General features: G+C 38.1%; 1 protein-coding gene across 1 annotated transcript in view; it reads left to right on the top strand.

Moving 5' to 3' along the window:
- Window positions 1–17,286, top strand: part of opn7b (opsin 7, group member b) — an 80,295-nt gene that overhangs the window by 24,941 nt on the left and 38,068 nt on the right. The gene's annotated exons all lie outside the window — the stretch shown is intronic.

Raw genomic sequence — 17,286 nt, 5'->3', positions numbered from 1 at the left:
AAACAATCCCAAAACAGAATAAATTATTACAAATAAATTATTACAAAATATATAGAAAAAATATATATAAAAATAGAGGCAACTTTGCCTGTGGTAGAACGTATACAATGCATGAAAAAATCTTTACTGCAGATACTAATTTGACTAATTTAATAATACTAATTTTGTGTTGTAAGATTTATGACTTTCATGCTTTCATGGTGGTACTTAGGAGAGCTTGACATTTTTTATCAGGTGGTACACACTGTAAAAAGTTTGAGAAACACTGATAAGGTAAGTGTATGTGTGCTTTTGGAAAACATTTAAAGCTGCTGTACAGAATCTTTGAAACAAGCTAGCTAGAATATAAACAGAGCACTCTGCTTCTCTTTACAGCTCCTCACGTACGTACTGCGGCAGTCATACAGACAACTGGACGGTCCAAAAGTTGGCCTACCTATTACTGGGTGAGGTTTTAGTAGAGTTGTGGCTGAACCACATACAAATATATAATTAATTTTAATCTCCCCAATCAATTATAGTGTTATGTTGGAATGTTGTTAAAGAGGGTCAAAAATGTTTCAACCCAGTTTGTTTTGCAGATTCTGTATAGCAGCTTTAATATAGGGAGAACACAACTTCCAGATTGTGTTGAGTAAAATCAGGTTTTTTCTCTTTGTCAGTTTAACAGTTTTTGTTTTGCCTGTCACTGTTCCCTGTCTGTTTTCTTACCTGGTTCTTCCTGACCTTGCCCTTTCTCCTCACATTCCCCTCTTTCCTCTCTCCCTGTTCGGACTGACAATCATACACAAATAGATTGTATTCAATTAGATGAAAAATTACATTAATATGAAAAAAAAACTATTAAGATCACTAACAAAAAGTCCTCTCTCAGTGTACTTTCAACCAAAAGGCAAATAACCAAACCACATGAACATCTAATAAAAGATATAAATATTGAAACACTGATCCAACATTATTCTTGATTGACGGATCATTTGATTTTACACTTTTACCTGAATGTGGCTTCCTTATATCCATTATGAACCTGGCTGTCTCTTTCTACACAACACACACACACACACACACACACACACACACACACACACACACACACAACAGGAGTTATAAGGTTAATGGGCATCCAGTCAGTTAGCGTTAGTATCTGTAACGTTTGTCCTGTAAAGCATCCACGGGACACAGGTGTGAGGACAGCAATACTTTTATTAATACTGTGGTTTTCAGTTCACTGGGACACAGTCACTCCCGCTCTCTGCTGTCACGTCCACTCTTCCGCCTCCGACTGTCACTGCGAACATATAAAGAGTGACAATCACCTTCACTTCTCAGCACACCTGTTCACCCCGCCCCTACACCGCCCCGGGAGCTGACTGCGTCACCCCTCCTCTGCAGCCGGCCAGAGACCACACCCACGCCACAGTATCCATTTCAAACAGGACAGTGGTAACAACAGTAGGCTACGGACAATTTTAAGTTTTAGAGTTTAAATAGGTTATATAAATTTCAATGGGAGCAACAGGACGGTCAAATGTCGCTGATTTAACTACAGAGCAGGACGGATTGTAGGGTAGCAAACATCGTAGTTTTCAACACTGCAGGTTACCTGGGTGTAATGTTTTTCAGCTAAAAAGAAGCATGTTCTGACTCCTACCTAACTATATAAAGAGTAACTGAAGGTTAAATGCAGCTAATATGTCCTGTTTTAAGCCAGGCACTAACACCTCTGCTCCGCAAAACAAACCATTTTGGGAAAGGGGGGGCAATGTTCCCTCAATTGCGCACTGCTGGCACGGTCTCTGCGCACAGACAATCTGCGTGGCGCACAATTAACAATTCTGTTTTGCAGTGTTAGTCAGTAAGTGACTGGCTGCTCCAGTATGGGATTAGAACGATGCCACCTTATCCCATAGTCCAGCCAATAATGCGATTTACATTCGTATATATGCAGCTAATCAACGTTGTTGACAGGCTATGACAGCGTCCTTATGTGCCGACACCGGTGTTTTAGCTAGCAAAGCGGCGTGCTGATGTGGAGTGAAGCCACGTTAATGACAACGTGGACAACCATTGGAGATGTGTGAGCAGGACAGATGGAACAATTAACGGAAAAAGTGTGGACTTTATACCAGTTTTTAAATTGTGTTGATAGGCCACGTAAAACCAGAGTTATGATAAAAAATATCTGCTATGTTTGGTTTCCTTGCTGAATACTACCGTTGTTTATATTTACTGCGGGAAGAAACGGTAAAAACGGCGTTTTATAAGAAAAAAGGCTCAAAAGCCTGTGAGCTAGTGATGCGCGAATCATGAACGAATCGTTCAATACTCAAGAATCACTTTACTGACTCATGAATCATGATTCACAAGCCCAACTGACTCACTGACTCATCCCTGTTCCTGTTAGCAGCAATGTATCTAGCTTATAATTAAAATTGTGGAGAAAAACACAACATCCAGTATCGTAACAAAAAAATTTTTGCTCTATAAAATAGTTGTTTTCTTTTAGAATCATTCATCTTAGCAGTAGGATTTACATGAAAAGAGAAACAAATTAAGTTTGAGTGAAAATGTACATTTTTTGCACTCTCTGGTCGACTGACTCAGTGAACCAAATGACTCAAAAAACTCGATTCACTTTGGTGAGTGACTCATTAAAACTCTATTCAGTAAAAAGAATCAAATTTACCATCACTACTGTGAGCAAAAACAAGCTCCACCCCCCTCTCCCTTTCCTATTCGTCCAAAAAAGTACCATGTCGACCAATCAAAAAATGATATGGCAACGTGGCATCTAGTTATTAAGAAACGGGGGGAAGTTTTAGGAGTGACGGCGGTGCTTTGAGATGTGAGAGATTTGAGACGTTTAGCGCAAATCTTGTGTAGTTAGTGTGTAATGCAGTTTTGTTGTGTGTGTCAGAACAATGAGGCGACTGCTGAATGTTACAGGTGTTACAGGAGTGACACATCTCCTGTTGTCAGGCCTGCAGGTATCAGACTGTTGTTCTTCTTTATCTCATAGTGGACAGAAATATTTTTTGGAGTGGCACAAATGATTTGTGTGGCATCAAATTTGACGCAGAACTGCTGATTGTTCTGTAAATAGTTTGAAATGTTTATTTAAAAATGCCTTGGCTGCATTTAAAAAAATATAGCTGGAAAAAACTTTGTTGTTTGCCAAACTGAGTTACTTTTTTGAAAAAGTAACTATATAATTAATTGCCCAGCATTGGTCATTATATACTATATTTTGCAGACAGGACTCTCTCCCAGACCACAGACTCATACTCATAATACAAGTCAGAGCTTTATAAAAAAGAAAAGAAAAGAAAAAAGTAAGTTGTGTTTTCGAAATTGGAGTTCAAGTTATTTTTACTTCCAATAGTGTTAACATGCTACACAGGTCAATGACTAGATTTTTTTTTTAAATTTTCATTGTAAGTGGGCTAAAGCAGTTAATTAAAAATAGTCTAACATAAATGTAAACACTGTAATTTGATTATTTTAATAAACCATGTAATTTGGATGGATTAGATGCCGGTGTGACCACAGTGCACACGTCTGATGTCGCTCACAGTGATCCAAGGGACCGCTCAGGGAGTTTGTGTGTTCGCTCAGACACATGAAAAATTAGAGGGAACATTGGGGGGGGGGGGGGGGCGGTATCTATACTTTTGTTGTTGAAATGTTACGTTTCAACCAAGTACTGTAATCTTTTTATATTTTTAGTAGTGTGTCACACAAACAGCAAATATTGTGAAAAAAAAAAGTAAGAAATCTTTCGGGGTGCTTTGATTCATTTTGGCTAAAATCGCCCCTGGTGAGAACATTTGACATTTTGACAATTTTTTAAAATTCCTACTGAATCGTTTGCTAGCTACCCGTAACTATCTTTCTTACTATTTTTCTTGCTGTTTTGACACTAGAGAAGATCCAGCACCCATTGCAGAGGCACATTGCAAGACTTCCACTAAGAGACGTAAATACAGCAGTTTCAATAAAGAGAGTTCAGAGGTGCATAAGAAAATAATCCTGAACAAAACTGCAGTTGGGGATTTGACTTAAACAGTTCTGCGTGCTGAGGAGCAGGTGAGAGCAGGTGTTAGAAATAAACACCTGTCCATCACTCATAGTTAGAATCACCATCAACCACCATCATTCTACCACTCAGAATAAAATAACACCTGAGACTTGTGCTTCTCTCTGCACCAAATGCCACTGTTTGATTTCTTTTCATGCAGAAGCATAATGGAAAAAGGCTGAAACCCTGGATTCCCAAAACACTTAAAGCAATGCAGAGCACCAAAACAATGAGCAATGCACACAGGCACACACACATGCAAAAATCCATGCCCACAAAGACCACAAAACACTGACAACTGCAAGACTTTTTTTAAAAATCTAATATTCTGACAGTACACAGTTGCAGTAATATGAATATTGACCTTAACAAGACAGAAAAACCCCACTCCACAGCAGACACTGACAGCTTTTTAATTTAACTAATCACATGTTAACTTTCTGCAGCTGTCTGACACATCCGCTGCCCTCTAGAAAGTATTCCCAGCACACATTCAAATACTGAAATGTCAAAAAGGGGTTGGCTATTGATGTCACATATCACATGTGACATCAATAGCCCAACTGGGCTGTCAGATGCAATAGAGTCATGATCTACCAGATGTCCAACAGATGACTCATGCTATATTAAGTGTACTAAATAGTAAATAGTCTGGTACTTGTGTAGCACTTTTCAACTCTATTTGAGCCCTCAAAGGGTTTTTGTACAACATGCCTCATTGACACAATCACTTCTTTCTCTACATCTGAGCACTTTTAATCTAAAATTCACACATCAGTCGCATCAGGGGCAACTAAGGTTTCAGTCTCCTGCCCAGACAAGAGGAGACTTGAGCACCCATTATATGTCCTGAGCCAAAGTTGCTCCTCAACTCCAGTCACAAGGGCTGGCATTTGCACTCAACAGATTAGCTTAAAAAGTTGCAGCCAGAACAGAAGAATGCTTTTTCTTTATACTGCCTTGAACCTTATGGACGTTTTTGTGTAATTTTGTACATGCAAGTAAGACATTTGAAGTTTTGAAAGCAAGAAAAAGATTAAATGGGCGAGAATTGTTTTATTAAATTTAAGCTTTTCATTAATGCATTCGTACAGTTAAATGCATGTTTTGCAAACATACAATATTACTTTAATAGCCAGATACAGAGTCTCTGTTTATCATGCACATGATACTTTATGTGCATGATAGCCCAGTCAGAAGAGTGTATCAGTTGATGTCTCATTTGAGACCCTCCTTTTTTCACAATAATAATAAACAGAACTGGCCAGTTACTAAAACAGCTTCATATAAACCATCTTCTGTTCAGAGTTTGATTATTTTTAAAGAGACCTGATGTGGAAAACAAACCCAGGCTCTAGCAACTAAACTTTGACATTTAATCTTCACACGCCATCACCACAAATGTCCTTCAAGCCAAGGAAATTGGAAAACATTGAGATGATAAGGTAGGCATTTACTTATTCACAGGGGACATATTATTCAAATTCCACTTTTTCGTTCTTTTTTTTTTTTTTTTTTTACCATAATTAGTTGTGTATCCAGAAATCCAAAAAAATATGAGAAGAGACTGTCCCTGTGTTTCTTTCCTTTCTCCATAGGTCAGAGAGTGCTCCTGAAAGGCCCTCTGTTCAGATGTCAAAAACCTTCCCCTAGTGAACACATCGAAACGGCACAGATCTGCCATAAAATCCACATGATCAGCCACAGTTTGACGCTGTTATTTGCTCACTAGAGTTACTGTTTCTAACTCTTAGTGAAGGAAGCCAGTGGCCTGTTTCTGTCTGCAAGAGTGAACAGAGTCTTCTTTAACTCCAAGCTGATAACCCAGGGAAAATCTATCAGAAAAAAATTTCCTAAACTGCTGGCAGGCTATAATAACAGTCAAATAACAGTCATAAAAAGTGAACTATTTTATAATAAATTGGCCAGAATAACATAATTCTTTTTATTTGCATGCATGAAAACATTTAAGAGTACAAAATATTGTTTTCAGGGGTGTGGTATTTAAAACTGTGCATTAAAACTGAATTAAAACTTATTACAACACCTAATTAATTCATTACTTCACTTCAGCAAAACATTTATTTTTTATGGTAGCGTTCAGGATGGAGCATACAAGGCGTGAGGAACATAATGTTGGAAATGCAAATTTTTATGCACTGATTACAGTGGGTGTAATTACAAACAGAGCCGCTGGAGGCTATACAAAATGAAATTAACACTGTAGGTTACACAGTTAAATTAAAATAAGTTTGAAAGAGTGATCTGCTATCTGGTCTGCTTTACCGTTTATTATTGCATTCCCAGGAGAAGTATTTTCTGCTCGGAGCTATACGTACATTATAAGTTATACAAGGTAAAGAAATAAAAACAAGTAAGAAAAGTTTAAATATATCTAAAGTACTAAAACGTATTCACATTATACTCATTGCCTCAGAGTAAGCCATGGGTGCATGCTAAAGTTTTTTTTCCAGCATGCTCTGACTGAATTGCAATATGACTGAATTATGGGCACAGTTAATAACTTACCTTGTAACGTATCTTGTACGAATAAGCTAAAAGAAATGGTCAATGCCATTAGTCCTTCTGAAAACACGAGATGGTTGTACACTTCAGGATAAAATAATTCAAAAGAATTCGTATGTCTGAAATGACAAATGAATAAAAGGGAAAATTGTGAATTATTACGTTTATTAAATATTATCTCTCCATCAATTCTTTAGTATACAATTGGTATCAACATTATCTAAATTTTGGATCAGAAGTTAGTATTGATAAAGCACTCATTAAAAGTCAGGTCATTCCTGCTTCATCCGTGACTTGTTCTTAAATAGCTAACCAGGTTTTTGTGCCACTTACAGCAAAGCATTGGGCAATCCAAAGAACTGTCGCACTGTGTCTTTTTCACCATGCAGATGCAGCTCTACACTGCACAACAAATCTATTATTCTGTCTGTCTAAACTGAAACTCTAAACTATTTTTGGTAACTTTATTCGAGTTAAGGATGAAGTTAAAACTGCAAAAAACAACCAGATAAGTGTGTGACCAGATCAAGGTCTTTCTATTATTTGAGCAACAGTGCAGTTGATTGCTCTCTCACTTTCTCTCTCTCTCTCAATAGAAAACTTTAATTCCTCACTTGCCCCTGTGTGCCGTCTTTATGTTTAACTTTGGGTCCTCTACCAGAGGCCTGGGAGTTTGAGGGTCCTGCGCATTGTCTTTGCTTTTCCTGAGGACTGCGCTCTTCTGGACAGAGATCTTGGATGCTCTGCCAGCTAGCATCTTGAACCCTGCTGTTATGTGCATGTGATGGATTGTCTGGGGGTTTTCCTGGTGTGGTAGACGAAGAGACTGCTCCTGTTGATCATGTATAGTTTTGGACTCTCCAGGATCAATGTGTAAGGCATTCTTTTGAGGCTTTACTGTAGTCAGTACACTGTCTGGTCTTACACTCTTCAGTGGGTGCTCTATCAGTCTATTAGTAGTTGGTGTTTTCCCTCTGGTGTTTTGCCAGTTACTTTCTCAACGCTGCTCATGTAATGACTGAGCAATGTGCCTGTCCAACAGGAGCTTGCATGCTGTGCTGAGGCTATAGACTGATCACATCTGTGGATCCTTGGGGATCAGAACTGACTGGCTTTTGGCAGTTCTGGGTGTGTCTCATCCATTAGCAATTGGTTCATTTCTGTTGCCGAACTCTCATGGAGTGCAGTTTGCTTCTTAAGCCAAGGGGTAAATCTTGTCAGGGCCTAGTGTTGTCCAACTCTTCATGCTTGAGATTCTTTCTTGGATGTCTGCAGCTATGGTGGTTACTTGATTCTGTTCAGGAAGGTTGCTGTGGTCTGTGGGCGTTGTTGTTATGGGTTGTGTCCTCCAATATGCTCTTCCAGTATTGCTCCGTCTCCAGCCTTGGTGGGGCTGTTCTCAGATTATTACTGAGAGTACACCTCGGATGGTTCAGTGGAGAACAGCTTGTCAAGGCTGTGAGTATTTGCTTGGGAGTTTCTAAGGCCTCAGGTATGAACAGCTTGTTGTACTTCTTAGGCCTACCTTTCTTCATTAGCAAAAACAAGTAAATATCATGGTCTGGGTGAGTCACAGTAATTCCCCCTCTGGGTGTAGCCTTCATCGCTCCTCCCAGGATTCCCACCTGGAGCGAATCAGATCAGCTGTATTTAAGACGACTGTTCTCAACCAGCCTTTGCCAGATTGTCTGCTAACCAATTCGGATCATGGAAAATACTTAACCAACCTTGCCATAACCTCTCACGCCTGGATGTTGGTCTCCTCTGTTCACCCACAGCTGGTAACATTTCTTTGCATGCTCTTCAGCCTCACCTGCCTGCCTCCCTACTCCTCTGTTTTGAAAACCTTTGAACAATTCTCCATTGGACTCACCCAGGTCTCTACCTCACGTCCTCCTCCTCCTGCATCACTTCACCTGCAGACAACCGGACCAGTATTCATTCAATCCTCGGAACCGCCCTGACTCTCCTCTCCCTCTGTTTCAGTGGCCTAGACCACCAGCTCTCGAACCACATTTTATTTGTCAAGCTCGAGCACCTGAATCCAGTCGCCCCAGCCCGGAACCTCACTGTCCATGTGTATTGCATTTAGTTAACCTCAGTCTAGAATCTCATAGTTCATGTTAACCATTCATAATCTTGTTCAGAGCTTTAGTTCATGTTTTCAAGATGCCTTTTTGTGTTCACTTTGTAAACAAAGCACTCAGTTCATGCTACCAAGCCTCCATTCTGAATCTGCTCTTGGGTCCACTTATTGTTCCTGATGGCCACGCCGTGACAGTAAAGGCACAGTTTAAGCACTCCAAGTGAAAAACATGTCTTCAATCACTATATGTAGAATTAAAAATACCCTAATGCCATGACAAACAAGCAGGGCATGTGGTGACGAGTCATGTTCACATTTTTTGATTAGTAATGAATCATGCTTCTAATTAGTAACAAATCATTCTTTTATGAGATATGGATACACTGTTTAGGCAAAGCATGTGGGCAAATACACACCTGTCCTGTCTAGCAGTGCGGAAGTATGTTTCTTTGCCTCACTGCCGTACCTATATCTGTCTCTCAGCTTGGCTCACGCTTGTCGATAAAATGAGCTTTCAAAGCTAATCTTGCAGGCTGTGTTATGTGTGTGTTGTTTGTATATTGAGGAGTGGTGCAGTGTTTCTGAAAGCTTTTTTATTTGCACTGAGATCTCAGGATATCAACTAGAGAATAAAAGCGCAGTCTGGGCTGCCATCAGCCACATGCCAAGAAACAGAAGCAGAGACACGCTGCCTTTACTGTCTTATCTTTATTTCATTATTTAAAGCCCAAGGACTTCTAAGAAAATTACCAGTTCTAAACAAAGTTATATATTTTACTTGCACTCCAGACATGGCTCTTTTTAATCTCTACCTTGTGTGCATGTATTTTGCTCTTCTCACAGTTGTTTCGTGCGGCCTTTCAGGAAGCACAGAAGTGTGCTTCTACTTTATGGAAATGGGAAATGAAATTGGATTCTGACAGATGAGGAATTAGAAATGACAGTCATGCAAGTTTTTTGTTTTTATTTATTTTTTTGTTAGTTATTTTCTTCTGATTTGCATTGTTTTTACTGTAAACCAGATGTTGACCACAATGATAAACGGTGAGAGACTGTGTGTGCTTAGTTACTGCGAACTACATTGTATTACATCTTGACCCTTATCACAGAGCCAGAAGTGGTCAAAAGCTGAGAATGGAAGACAAAAAACATTCAAATCCCAGAGATCAACAAATTAATCTGTCAATATTGAATTGACTTTTTTATAGAATTTGAGAAAAAATATTATTAGAGATTGATTTAGTGTTTCTAATACGCCAATGTTACACAAATGTTAAACTTATTCATTTTGTCTTGTACCAAACTGTGAACTTTATACATAGTGCACTGGTGGCATGTGTCACTAAGTGTTGAGTTTAGTATTCTTTAATATTTGGATTCTGGGCTTTTAGTTTCTTAGTTTCTGGTTTTTGATTTATTTCTAGTGAAGTTTTTATTCCTTCCAGGGTTTCAAGTTTTATGGAGTTCAGTTCTCACTTTAGATTTGATTCATATCTAAAGTTTGACCTTTGTAAGAGCTAGTTATGCTTTTGTACTTGTAACCTTGAGTTTTTTTACTTCTTCCTAATTTTGACACTTTGTTTGCAGTGTTTATTTCTCTTTCTGTTTTATCCTTAGTCTTTCTCTGTTTATCTTTATTCCCACAAAAGGATTTAAGCATTGTTTTGAATCTAGAGTCTTTGCTATATTATAGGCTTTCTATTCTTAGGGTTTGGATTACTGTTTTGATTTTCATCCTAAGTCATTTTAAAGCCTTTTAAATCTAGTTATTGTTAATATTTGTGGTATTAGTTGTTCTCTCTCTCTCTCTCTCTCTCTGTGTCTGTCTCTCTCTTTCTCTGTCCCTCTGTGTGTCATTTCTATGTTTAGGTGTAGTGTAAGTCTTCATGTGGTCGTGTTCAGTATGTATCCTGTAGGTTGTTTTTGTGTTGTATTGGTATGAATGTCTGTGTTAGCGTTCCTCAGTTTTACAGTGTTTTACTTTGGAAGGTTTGTTTTCTTTCATTTTGTGTGTAAGTTTTACTTCCTGTCTCTGTGTTCACTGTATTCTGATAGTTATCACTACTTCTCATTACTCATCTGTTTTCTTTCCACTGTTTATGGGTCTGTGTATATACAGTATAGTCATCCTCTTGTTCTTTGCTGATTTGTACAGTGGTCTTTGCCTGCTGACATGCCTTCCCTGGATGTTCTAGTTTACTCCTCATTTCCTTTGGACTCATTTTTATTTTTTTCTAAATTGCTTCTGTTTTCATTTATTTTTGTTTTGTTGTTGTTGTTGTTGTTGTTGTTTTTGTTTTTTGTAACAAGGATAACTCTCTTGATATTATGACAATAAGTCTTCAGGTTTAGCTTTCACATTTGAGGGACTAAAACTGGTCTCCATAACAGTTGTGATGTCTCGCGTTTACTCTGTCTCCTTTAGCAGATGGATGTATGGTCAGTCTTAGTCTCGTTCAGTGTTTTCTTTTAATTGCATAAATGTACGTTTGCAAAGAAGCAGGAATTCCTAAAGGCTCATAAATAATGTAAATATTAATGTGATACAGCATGCATGAGGCCAGTTAAATGCATTTAACATAACCAACTCACATGGAATATATATGTATGTGCAACTCGACTTTAACCTCACGTAATTTACCTTTAGAACACAAGACTCAGACCCGACAGATGCATGCTGTGGTTGAAGTGTAGCTTCTCAAAAGCTGCCAACAGTGGCAGCAGGTGGATACAGGCATGCAGGAAAATAACGAGCAAAACCCTGAAGTTTTAAAAATACCACCATACTGCACAATGTTCCATTAAGTTTTAAAATTATCATATATGCCTACCGTCAACCAGTTAAACTTGAGCAAACCCTCAGCAAGAGTATATGCATTGTAATAGAAACGGTAAACATATTCACAGTGTATTTAAAGTGTGTATGATGTTCTAGAGAGTTTCATTGCAACAATACTGTGTTTATATGGTGTCACATTTGTGCAATGAACTAAACAAACCTCCCATAAGAGATGAAGGAAGTAGTTCGCTGCTGTAGTTTAATTGAAGACAGCATTGAAAAACAAACTAACAAACAACAACAAATTTGTTTACCAATCTGAACAAAACCCTCCTCCGGCAAATCTGTCTCCTGTAATTATCTTTGGAGGAGAAACTGGAAATTTGTAGCAGCAAGTATGTTATGAGAAGTGACTTTTTTTATATTAACATAAGAATACATCATTAAAAAAGGTATCTGCCATGTTAGAAAGTTATTAAATATATATATATTCTGAACATGAAAAAATGTCTTTAGTTTTTCCTGCAAAATTGAAATATGTACACTCACGCCAACTAAAGATGGAAACTTTATTTTGAAACACTCAAAGCACTTGAAATATGTTATGTAAGGAATACGGCATTGGAAAATGTTTCTCCCTCCATCCAGTAACCCATTCCTTTGATCTTTCCTGTTGTTAGCACTTCCCCTGAACACAATACAGCATTAATGTTTGCCTTGCAACAAGACTGGTTGTATCATAATTAAACTGGTTTAACAGTAACTGATAATTCATTAAGTGCAGATCAATCCGCATTAATCACGATTTTCTCAAACAAATGTTTAACATTTTGTAGAAAGTTGGAAAGAAGCAAACGTATCAGCTTTCTAATTTGTGAAACTGCATTTTGGGACATAAACATTTTTCTCTCGTTGGCAGTCTCCACCTGTGACAGATTTGTTCCTTATCCCTTTTCTTTGCATGCTGCTCTTTCAGCATGTAATGAGATTCAGGTTTGACGTTCTCTTTTTACCAAACACCTGCATGTTGTTTGGGATGTATTCCGCAGTGGTGGTTTGTTGGAGAACTGCCCATCAAACTGAAATGTTTTCCTTCTTTCTGTGCCATGCAATTATCATATTTAGATTAACCTACTGAAATTTAAACAGACAATTATTCATAAGTATATTTCTTTGCTGCCTTTCAACTCAGAGGTTGGAAAGAGAGCACATTGTAGGAAAAAGCCAGCAACATGAAGATGATTTATGAAGGAGGAGAAGAATGTTTGTTCTCCTTTAGCCTGAAACTCTTTTGTACACATGGCAGAACTTGCTATTTCTGAATGATGCTGCTTGAACCCTGGTTTTCGGAGGTAAACAATCAAAAACTCTTTTCTTGTTTCTATGAGAAATGAAGCCCAAGTCTAGCCTGTTCCTTTTCACTCACAACCACACACACACAAAACAAACAAATAAGATACATCTATATGTCTTTGCCACAAAGAAAAAAAACCCTTGTGTAAACAAATACCCAAGCCTTGTGTTTACAGCAGCCCAAAGCTTAACTTGAGGTGTGCAGATGGGACAGTAAAATGGTAAATGGCCTGTATTTGTATAGCGCTTTTCTAGTCCCTAAGGACCCCAAAGCGCTTTACACAACCTGTCATCCACCCACTGGTGATGGCAAGCTACATTATAGCCACAGCCACCCTGGGGCGCACTGACAGAGGAGAGGCTGCCGGACACTGGCGCCACTGGGCCCTCTGACCACCACCAGTAGGCAACGGGTGAAGTGTCTTGCCCAAGGACACAACGACCGAGACTGTCCAAGCCGGGGCTCAAACCGGCAACCTTCCGATTACAAGGCGAACTCCCAACTCTTGAGCCACGATCGCCCCCGTCTATCGTCTCAGTAAAGAAAGACTTGTTGGATTCACTGATATTACAGACAACGTAAGAACACCAAGAGGAATCACTAATGATGAGTGTTGTTGTGCCATTTGAGATTTGTCAGAGACAAACTGGTGAACAGATGGAGATATAACAGGTGGAAGTCAGGGTATATGTGTAGCGCAAGCAACCCTAGCAAAGGATTTGATTTACATGAGCTTCATTGTTTGGAGTAACACACACATGGTGTCATGCACTATGGAAGGTTGTGCACCTTTGGACAATGAGCATCACTACATGCTGTGTGAATTTACTCACACCATCAAAAAAGAAAACACAGTTTTTTGTTTTTAATAATATGATGACTGTGTTTCACTCTATTAGCTAAGGAGTAAATGTACTTTTTAGGATCTGAAAGCATTTCATGGTCTTAGAGTCACTTATACAGCTTACAGCATATTATATGATCGCTATCATATCATTTTCTTTTAGATCAACTGAAGGCAAATCTCTGTAACACCCTGCTTATTCTGTTCATAATTTAAGACCATTTTTCAGGTTTTTATCTGCCCAACCTAGAGCTTGCTTTCACTACATTGGTAATCATGACACTGACAGGCAGGCTATCTTGAGGTGACATAACAAAAGAGTCAACCGTAGCAGTTAGTGATAAGTTCAGTCATCTGAGTCCTCAGCTGACCAGATGACCATGAGCTGGAATCACTCGCTTTCAAGTGATTCAAGAAAAATGTGAATTCTGTTGTTTTTACACTACTGTCTTTGTTCTGAATGAGATCATCTGAATAAGATCATCTACATCACCATGAACTAAAGCTTTACTTTCTCAGCTGTAATCTAATTATCATTTTTTTAGATTTTACTTTTAAATGTTGAATCTTTAACACACCTTTTATTAAACATGTTACTTTTGCTACAAAAAGCTCAAAAAAGAAGCAATAAGATACAAAACAGATTTGTTTCTGTAATCTGGTGCCCCCTACAAAAAACAGGAACAGGAAGCTGCAGCAGTCTACTGAAATGTGTGAAGCATTTGGACATAATAAATACAAACACAGTTGGCTGTCATGTGTAGAAGTTATTTCCAAAACTCACATTCTTGCATGGGGAGCAGGTATAAACATGCAGGGCATGTTTTATTTTTCAGTTATCTGCAGGGATTAAAAGATCAGACAGACTTATCTACTGATCGGTGTGAATATATTTAAAAAAAAAAAAAAAAGATTTAGTGTAGTACAACTAAAAACATGGTTTACCTAAATGTCATAGCTCACTTTGCACTTGTTCTTGGACAAGCCATTAAAAGACAAAATGTTTCGATTTCCCACATTAATTTAAAGTAATTTAAATCAACAGTCAGCATTTCCAGAGATTTCTTAAGCAAAAATAATCAAACAGAATCATGTCTTGGTTGAATGTACCTGACACGTGGCTGAAGTAATGATGATCTAAGAAGCAGGAACAGTTCAAAGACTTTATTGCCAGGTGTGGGATCCCACAAATCCTGGTGGATTTGTAGTGGGGGCAAACAAATCCAACAAAGGAATACTGTCAGGGATGTCAAAAGCAGGTTGTGGATCAAAGGGGGAACAGGCACAATGAAATGGAAGAAGAGATGTGCAAAAAGAGGAACAGGTACGTTGTAAAATATCACGTAGGAACTAAGTGCAGTCTGCTTATCTTTAATAACTGAAGTTTTGTTACTTTAAAAGGTTTGTTAATTTTAAGTTTAGTTAACTTAAAACATGACCCACTGTATTGGATCTGTGGCGAGTCCAGTCCAGTCCAGGATCTAATTAAATGATTAGCCAACTGCTAATAGCTAAAATAGTACACCCTACAGTAACTTCAAAGTGAAAAAGTCTGAAATTACTGCAACTTCAAGATGAAAATGATTTACATATAATATATATTAACTACACATTTGCATATAGTAATTAATTTCATGAAATTCACTTGTTTATACAGCATACTGGCTGTGTGCCAGCACAGCTCTCAGTCTACAAGTCTTGTCAGCAGCTATTCTCATTTAAAAAGGAACCAGCAGCTATGCAGCAGGATCAAAGCTTTGGATTCTGCTGTTACTCGACCCCCCACATGCAAACCTGTATTTTCATGTGGCAATGTTTCATAACCTAAGATTAAGTCTGGGCCTGGGTTGCTCATTAGAGAAATGTGCCAGTCAACTGATATTTACTTAAATTATAATTACTGATATTTACTGGTAACTGAATTAATTGAAGCACAGTGGGATATTCCTGTCGCTCTATTTTCTTTGTCACCCCAGAAAGGCTTTAAGACATCAGGAAACAGATGCATCCAGCTAACATCAGTTACACTAAACATGGCCAAAAATCCACACTACTTACACACGTTGTGAAGTACACCTGAGCAACTGCTCTTTAATGCAAATGTCTAATCAGCTGATCACATGGCAGCTATGCATTTAGCAATCTAGACATGTTCCTCCAGGCATTCCCATTCTGACCCTTTGTGCATGAGAATCACAGACCTGGGTAGAAAGAAAACATGAGTTCTTTGTCAAAGTGACCTGACTTTCATTTCAAGGATTATCACTGATGATATTCCCAATGTTAGGCTGCATAGGCTGGCTATGCCTGCTTTGTATCAGGGTAGGAGTGGGACCTGGAACAATCTGACTTTGTTTATTTTTTAAATTGATTTTCAAGTGTTCAAGAGCCTTGTGAATCAGTCCCCCAGGCTCAAACTGTCGCTGAGGAGTTTTACTCAATGATGGAGCATGCCAGTGTGCCATCTTGCACTGGCACCCAGCCGGGCACAACAACACAGTCTTCGCTCACCATCAATTTAAGTCAGCGTAATTGCCTCCCTATTAATTCTTTTTTACTTGTGTGTTTTTGCTTGTGTTTTAGGATTGAGCTGTACATTTATGTACTAATACTGAAGTAATTATTCAAACCTAATCACAGGGTGGCAAGTGGAAATGCACAGGCAAAACTAATATGAATTTAAAAAAAAAAGGCCTATAAAGTGGTCGCGGAAGATGACAGGAAAGCAGGTTACACGTGGGATGAAATAAGGGAACAGCTCTTTACCTATTTCCAGGGTTCTGACAATGCCACCCTTGTGCACCTTTCAGCCCATTTGCAAAAAAGAAACAATGCACACCTTTACATTTCATTCATCAACAGTTCATGTTATACTAGGATGTGTATACGAGTGAAGAACAAGACCAAGGAAGCATTTCCTTCTCAATTTAAACTCCTCTGTTCTAACAGTTACAGTTTATTAGATTTTCTAACAACTGGTATCAAGACATATAGTAGTTCTCTCAGTAATAATCCGACAAAAATATGACAATTATAAAGCTAAACCATCATCATCTAAAAAGACAAAAAAAAAAAAAAAACTTGATAAATCTGCTTAAAATGTTACCTAAATTATATTGTTGTTAAAACTACAAAACAATACATGTGTTGGTATTCAGAGAAGATTTTTTTCTTTAATTGCACAGTTTCTGCATATTTTGGACAAATTTATAGACTCCCCCACCACCAGGTATCTTAAAAACTTAATGAATATGAATAGAGACAGGTGATGTCAATAAAACACACCAGTGATTTTCAGTGGCCTACAAATTCAGTCCTCAAGATACTCAGTCACTCACACAGACACTAAACTATTGTCTCCATGAGTGTTGTTTTCAGTTTAAGCATATTTCATTTCATTTATTTATTTAATTTATTTTATTTTAAATGCAGTTTAACGTAGTTCCAGTATGGAGAATGAAACTGATGTGCTGTACATAGAGTTTATGGCTGTTGCTACATTTCAACCCTTGTCCCCATTTTAACATCATATTAACAGAAGATGTAGATGGAATTTTTTTTTTACTCTGCCTTCACAGCAATGGAACTGATATCAGGCTGATGAAAAAAGAATGGAACC

This window comes from Perissodus microlepis, chromosome 20 (genome assembly GCF_051167445.1).
Source record: "Perissodus microlepis isolate ML-2025 ecotype Zambia chromosome 20, ASM5116744v1, whole genome shotgun sequence".
Lineage (NCBI taxonomy): Eukaryota > Metazoa > Chordata > Actinopteri > Cichliformes > Cichlidae > Perissodus > Perissodus microlepis.
This window is presented reverse-complemented; position numbering and strand designations above follow the sequence as displayed.